The following is a 7,995-nucleotide window of genomic DNA, read 5'->3' as shown; positions in this document are numbered from 1 at the left end:
ATATAAAAAAAGTTATGTGTTTCGGGAGGTACATCACTCTTCAAAAATGTAGTTTGCTGTAAAAAAGTACTTTTCAAGGGAGATGGAAAAATTAAAAAAAAAAATCCTTAAAAAAAATTGGAAAAAATATATAGAGAGTCTATAGACAAAATGCTACAAATCACTAATTTACATCATCTTCAAATTCTTAATAGTTTAAAATTTATAGTTGTCGGAAGTTGAAGATTATTTTAAAATTGTTCATCTCAGTGTCAAAAGTGGCAAAAAAGTGGGAACCATTATTATGAGTTCACCCAGATGCTATCATATGTTCTAGTAAGCCTTTTGGTTACCGATAAGGGTTCTACTGACAATGCTTTGATGGATCTGATAAGTGGTGTTGGTGCGACTTCTAGGAGGTTATCAGGATGCTGATGGTTATCATGTTCGTGTTCCAGTTGATCGTGGTGTTTCATTTGGCTTATGGCGATCTATTTTGGGTTTGGTGTTATTCTATTAGGTTATGGACCGGTTTATGTAACGTGTTGGTTGATGCTCCCAATGTGTCACCGATTGGATTTATTGTTTGGTTTATGTTGTTTCGGTCTTAGGATGACTTGGTTTATCATTAGTTTGCAGGATTATGTAACGGATCTATTGTATTATCTTTTAGGTGGCCGACCTAATTGTTTAGGTCCTGGGTTGGTATAAATATGATGTAAGATCTCTTTGTAGATCATGGTATGTGGGTTATAAGATTATCTGTGTGCGGATAAAGTTGTAATAATATGCAGAGCTTTTGGTTGATCATAGGTGATCAAATTGAGTTTGTAAAAGAGGTTTAAGACCTCTGGTATTGAGCTTAATCAAAACTGTACTCAGGCATAGGAGATGCTATTCTTCCAGTTCATTCATCTTTCCGGATTGTAGTTTGGATTTATTTTGTAGTCAGTGAGGCTCCTTTTGTGATGGGAAATGCGCTCTAGGCTGTTGGCCTTCCTGCATGTGCAGACCCCTCTTATTGTAATCACACACTTGCTGCAGAAGTATTATCTGATTGTGGGTAGGCTTCCCACTATGGTTTTTACCTTTACCGGGTTTTCCATGTACAAATCATGGTGTTATGTATTATGGATGGTTGGTAATTGTTCTATGATTTATATTTATACTTAATTGTTATATTTGCTATTCCGGTATTTGGTTTATGCATTCTGGTAAAAGGTTTTGTGTGCTTAAAGTTTTATAATCCATTGACAACTGATTCACCTCCCCTCTCAGTTGTCCACAAGTTATCCTAATAGTGGCTTACCTTCCACTTGTACTTTCTTACAATAACACCTTCTCTCATAGAGGACATTTGTCACTTCTTGCATTGTCACTTGTCCTCAAATGAGACAAGTGGCACATTCTCAGGCCTCATCTCATCTCCAACAATTCTTATTTAAACCTTCCATTTTCATTCATTAATCATCCACTTTCATGCTATCGTAATACAATAATGCCAATTTGATTACTCTCATCCATCCTTGCATCCATAGTTTAGCTTAATTTGCACCTTGTATTTCATATCAACCATCATGGAGTATTTTTCAAGCACCTTTGGAGACGTAGCATTGAGGACCCATTCAAATCGAAGGACAATCAAATCAAGGAGATTGATTTTGTACTTTTATTACTGTTATAATTTTCTTACTTAGTTTCCTTTTCAACATCCTAATCATGAATGTAGGCTTGATAATTGTGTAGTTTTAGGTTGTCATTTGTATTTTCAATATTTTTAATTTGCACAATTTTCTACTCATAGATTCCTATTACTTATTGTTGTTGTTTGTGATTTTGAGATTGAGAAAATGGATGTTATAACTGCTTTCTTGCATGGGGATCTTGAAGAATAGATTTATATGTAACAACTTGATGATTTTATTGTGAAAGTAAAAGAACACTTGGTTTTAGGTTAAACCAATTATTGTATAGTTTGAAATAGTCACCGAGGATGTAATACTATAAGTTTAATTCTTTTGCATTAATATTAGGTTATGCTATAAGTGAAGAGGATCACTATGTTTACGTTAAGGTTATTGATGACTAGATAAGTTGATTATTGTCTTGTATGTTGATGATATGTTGTTTATTGGTAGCAACAAAGCAATGGTCATGTAGATAAGAACTCAAATTTTTGGCACATTTGATAGGAAAGACTTGGGGTCTACTAGATATATTCTTTTGGGGATAGAGATGAACATGATATAGTTCACAAAAAGATTTGGTTAAGTTTTAGTAAGTATGTTGATACCATTTGGCAAAGGTTTAAAATACAAGACTATAAACCAATAAATATTCCATTTTCAGTTGGTACTAGGTTGAGTTTAGACATGTGTCCTAATTTTGATGATGATATTGAGGATATGTCTAATGTTCCTTATTCTAGTGTCATTGGTAGTTTAATGTGTGTAATGGTTTGTACTAGACTAGATATAGCCTAGGAAGTTGGAGTTCTAAGTAGGTTTATGTCTAATACTAATAAAGAGTATTGGACATTTACTAAAGGGATGTTTAAGTAGTTGTGAGGTAATTCTAATTATGTCACAACCTGAAAAAAACCTATGAGAAAATATTGGCAAATTAGGGCTACAACCAACACCATCATTTGGGATGCCATGTGAATCCAATCCCTTTGGGCCGTCCCCCCCACTGTCTTCACCATGTTCACCGGAGCCCAAGGTTCTAGAGTCATCACTATTTATTGCACCTAGAATTTTTTCTTGCCTGCGTCCTTGTCTGTGTCCTCGCCATTATCTCACTTTATAATTAAATATTATGATATATGTGATCATATTTTTAAATAAATTTTCCTAACCATTGATGATGAAAGTTTTGTAGGATGAGGTGTTACACTAGACATAGTATTTGTAACTTTTAAAGACACAAAGACACTTAAAAAGATAAACATGTGTATGGACTAATTAATTTTGGAAGGGGCCCTTTAAAAATGTAAACATGTCTATAAAAATATATATTATGGTCGACTACAAATTATGTTAATGGAATTGTAAGAAAAATATGTTTTAAGTAAAAGTGTGAGAAAAATAAAGAAAAATCATAGTTCACAAGAGGTTTTATTGCACCTTAAGAATGGAGGTTGAAAAAAGGAACAAGAAGGCAAAAAATCAGTTAAATGGTTTAGTAGATTTCTCTTCAAATTGTAAACTCTTTGTCGAATCATCTATTTGATGAATATAGAGCTACATATCTTAATTTCTTATAATGAATAAGTTGTTGTAGATAACCATAATTACCTTTTAAAAGACAATAATTTATCAAATATTATATAATAATCACACTTAAATATAAAATGCTTTTTTAATTGTATTGTATCATCACAAATCCTACAAACACTTTAATATTTCAAAATACAATATCATCTCTATATAAAACTATGTATGTGTGTGCGTGTGCATGTACATGTACATGTATGTGTGTCTGTGTAACTAACACACACACACACATATAATTTTCTCCTCCAAAGCACATTGGCAAATAGTGTAAAATTGTCTAAAATGTCAAGCAAGCAAGCAAATCTTGGCAAATAGTGTAAAATTGTCTAAAATGTCAAGCAAGCAAGCAAATCTTGGAAAATAGTGTAAAACTGTCTAAAATGTCAAGCAAGCAAGCAAATCTTGGCAAATGGTGTAAAATTATCTAAAATGTCAAGCAAGCAAGCAAATCCCATCTACATATGCATCAAGTGAAATAAAGGTCCCAAAAGAGAGAGGCAGAAGAGAAAACAAAACAAAAACAAAAAAAAAACAACCTTAATAACAATGATAAAACCAAAGATAACCAGAAAATGATATTTCTATATCTATATGCTTGTTAACCATACAATAATCTGCTTACTTCGCTTAAAGATGATACTGAAAATAAAGTCCCTTGTTGTTGGTTGCCCTTGTTGTTGCTACAACTACCAAACTTCTGCACATTTTTTTTTGTACATTTTATTACACATAAAATTACCCTTTGTATATGCCCGATAATGGAGGGAAAAATAAAGTCATTGAGTTTCATTTAATTTGAGTTTTAAATCATTTGTAGAAAAACCTTAAGGAGATCACAATCAAGATTGTGTTGAAATTTGTCTTGTTTGTAATGACAACTCACCCGTATGAGCAAACTTGGAAGATATGAATAGTGAGGAGAAAATAAGTTTATGGAGGAGTAATAAAGGGTGGTATTTAGGATTAATTCCAACAGGTCCACATGTGACTACAAACTATGAATTATGAGGAGTATGTTGTACACAAACTATGTTTGATTTGAGATTCCAATACTAGAATTATTTCTTAAGATAATTAATGGATAGGCTATTTTATTGTGAGAAACCTCCCATTGGTTTCCACATTTCTCATGCGGGACTTAATTAATAAATAACAACTTCTTGTCTGCTCCATCAAGTATACAAGCACATTCCTATTCTTCTCCACAATGGAAGGTCTCGTTCCCAATATGCGATCATAATGGAATAGATTTAGAAATACTCCCGCAATTGCTTTTGCTTGGTTCACGCTCAATTGAAGCCTCACATCTGCCAAATGTAGAGAAGGGAATGACATTTCTTTGTCACAACGGTGACCTGCGCTTGCTAAGCCTAAAAGTGTTGGATTAACAATGGGTTATTTAGCTTATGCAATGTCTTTTTAATTGATTTATAAATATCCTATGATTGATTATTGAATTTTTTAAAAATAGGATTTCAAAATTTGGGGCACATTCACTACAACTGGTTTATAGTTTTTATTTATCTATTTAATATTTAGGAGTTCAATTTCATATTTGGCAAAGCCACAACATGTGAAGGGCCTATTGCCTCAATCAACTAAAGATGCAAGGTATGAATATGGCGACTAAAATGGCATTTCAAATCTAGGTATTGGAAAAAATGAATCCGGGTGTATCTTGATTATCCTTTAATATGGTCACATGGAGATGTGGGGATGCAGAGGGGTAACACCCTTATATTGATGCTTTTTTGGGATGATTATGCAGGTTGAGGCTCTTTCTTAGTAATATTAAATCCAACAAAAGTGGTTCCAAGCAGTGTTTGCACCTCTTGCAGGTGAAGAAACATTTGAGTGTCATTGAGAAGTTGAGATAGACTATTAACATCATCCACCACTATTTTTATGGTAGTCTTTTCTATCTTTTTTGAGTAGGAAGTGGAAGATATTATCACCCTTACATTCATAATCTTTTTTGAACCACCAGATGTATATTTGTAGTCACTAAATTGTCTAAAATTGGATGTTGATTGGCAATTGTAGAGAAGATATGGGTTTCTCTATTAATGCTAAAATTTGATGTACAGGTAAAAAAAACTCAGTTAATAGTTGTAATTTTGAAAGGAAATTGGAACTATGTAAATCAATTTGCAGTTAAGAAAATAACAAGTTTCTTAAGATAAGGAACAAATTCACATTAGCAACCTGGGTGATTAGCAAGTGGGGTCTTAGTCTAGATGAAGCAACTATCTCTATGATAAAGTGAAGAAGAATTGCAAACCATTCTGGGCATGGTGCATCTTGTTGTTGTAATAAACAATTTGCTACTACTCAGGTCAAAATTTGTAGAGAAATCATTTGTACTCCATCAATAACAAAGTAAACAATTTGCTACTACTTAGGTCAGAATTTGTAAAGAAATCATTTGTACTCCATCAATAACAAAGTAAATAGTTTGCTACTAATCAGGTCAGGATTTGTAAAGAAATCATTTGTACTCCGTCAATAACAAATTATATTTCTTCTATTTTTTTTTGATGAGCGAGAATGGGAGCTCTACAAGTAGGAGTGCTAGGGTTTCCATCGTCGAAGTGGGTGATGAGGGTGAGGATGAGGGAGATCCAGATGAGGCAGCAGATGGTCTGGGTGCAAGCCCCTTCGTGGCTTTTGTTCTTGCCTCTGCCTTGCGCACAGTATTCCCCTTTGGTGGGGTCCAAAGGCTTTGTGGAGTTTGCGGTAGGGTTTGTGAGGGGTGCAAACGACATGGTTTTTGGGGGCTTTTCGCCTGGTGTGGTACCTTCTCTTCCTGTGTGGAGCGGTGTGGGGTTGGTTTTTCTTCTAATCCTCTCTGTGTCTACGGTGATGTCTGGTCCCCTGTGGTTGGATTTTCTTGCGAGAGAGGCGCTCTGCTATTGCTGCCTTGTACAAGGTTTGGGGGCCTGGTCCTCTCCATTCTGGAGGTTGGACTCGTGTTTGTTTGCTTTCTCGATTCCTCTTTTTGTTTTCTTTCTCATGGGATGGTTGCAGGGGGTCTTTTGAGGTGATCCCAACTCCTATTGAGGTGGATTTGAGTCTTTCCTATCTTCCCATGAGTAGATGCATGGAGAGGTTTGGGATGGCTATTTTCCCCATACTTTTTGTTTGGGGTTTTTCTTTCTTGGTTCTGGGACCCAAGTTAAAGCCCAACACTTTGGGTTTGGGGATCCTTCTAAAACCCCATGGGGTGGACGTTTTTGGCCTTGAAAGCTTTATGATAACCCCTATTTTCTTATTTCAGAGGATGGGTCCTTATGTCTATCTCTCTCATGTCTCCATGGCCTGGTTTTTTTGGCTGGTTAGTTTGCATCTTGGTGTTTTTCTAGTCATTCCTATTGAGGTGGTCCTGTCTTCTATGGAGGGGGGATGGATGTGGCTAGAGGAGATCGAGATCCTACTGAGGTGGAGATGGATGCTACTTGCTTTGCCTGGAACTACTGGTTCATGGTGGTTGTTTATGCTGAAGGTTTTGGGTGCCTTGGTAAAACCCTATCAAGTTGTGGGAGCCCTCAAAAAACCACTTTCATGGTTGAGGGATCCTGGAAAAACCCTTTTTTCTCTGCTATTTTCAAGGACATGCTGGTAGTTTTCAAGGGCCCAGTTTGGCCAGTTTTTGTTTTTGGTTAGGATCCATTTTTGCTGTTGGTAGCCTAGAAACTCTGTTACAGGTTAAGGGAGACCAGGGAAACCCTTATTGTTGGCTGAGGGTGCCAGATAAACCCTTTATCTCTGATTTTAGATCTATAAGTTAATTTAGATCTGTTGTTTTTGCCAGCTTGAGTTGTATAAGGTTACTTTGTTGACTGCCTGGCATTGGTTCAGTGCCACAAGACTAGTTTTCATTGTGGATTTGCTGCTGCTTAATTTTGAGTCATATCTTTGCAGCATCCCTTTGTTGGTTCCAGATCTATGAAAAATCTGAGGGTTTCAAGTCCCTTCAAAACTTGTTGTACGGGGTTTCTGGTCCTGTCAAAACCTGTTTATCCTAGTAAAAAACAAATTATATTTCTATGATTGGTATCTAAACCATATTATATCAAAAATGCGGAAAAGATAAATATTTGATTTTCATATGTTTAATTTATTTTAAAAACTATTATAAATAATTTATATTAAAGTATATATATTATTTGAAAAATTGTTATATATATATATATATATATATCATAGAAACTTCTATTACTTTTAGCTTTTTAAAATTTTTTTGATTAAAAAATAAATTAATGTTGTTTATTATTCTAAACTTTCTTTTTTAATTTGAAAAAAAAGTAGTATTAAGGTTGCTTGTAGTATTCTGAAGACACTTTAGAATTAATTTGAGTAGTATTTACATAAATAGTTGCGAGTTTTGATGGTATTGGTGTCCTCCTTTGTTAATGTTTCATGTAGGTTGATAGAGATCAATTATCAAGAATGTAATTGTATTTGTTGACAAATATGATACTTCTTAGCCAACATGAGAATTATAACTTGCAAAATTACTAGCACTTGAACCCAAACAAGGTGCAATGGTTAGTCCTATAGCAAGATATACTTTGATATAATATATTGGATGATAGGAGAAAAATGCAAGAAATTAAAATTGCCTTTGTTAGAAGTAATTATTTATAATACAAGTGAATTGATCTTGAAATATCAAAAAAATGAATATGAACAAAATGCAACTTAATTTATGTTTGAATACGATTAACTTAATTTATGTTTT

Source organism: Cryptomeria japonica, chromosome 11 (assembly GCF_030272615.1).
Source record: "Cryptomeria japonica chromosome 11, Sugi_1.0, whole genome shotgun sequence".
NCBI classification, from domain to species: Eukaryota; Viridiplantae; Streptophyta; class Pinopsida; order Cupressales; family Cupressaceae; genus Cryptomeria; species Cryptomeria japonica.
This window is presented reverse-complemented; position numbering follows the sequence as displayed.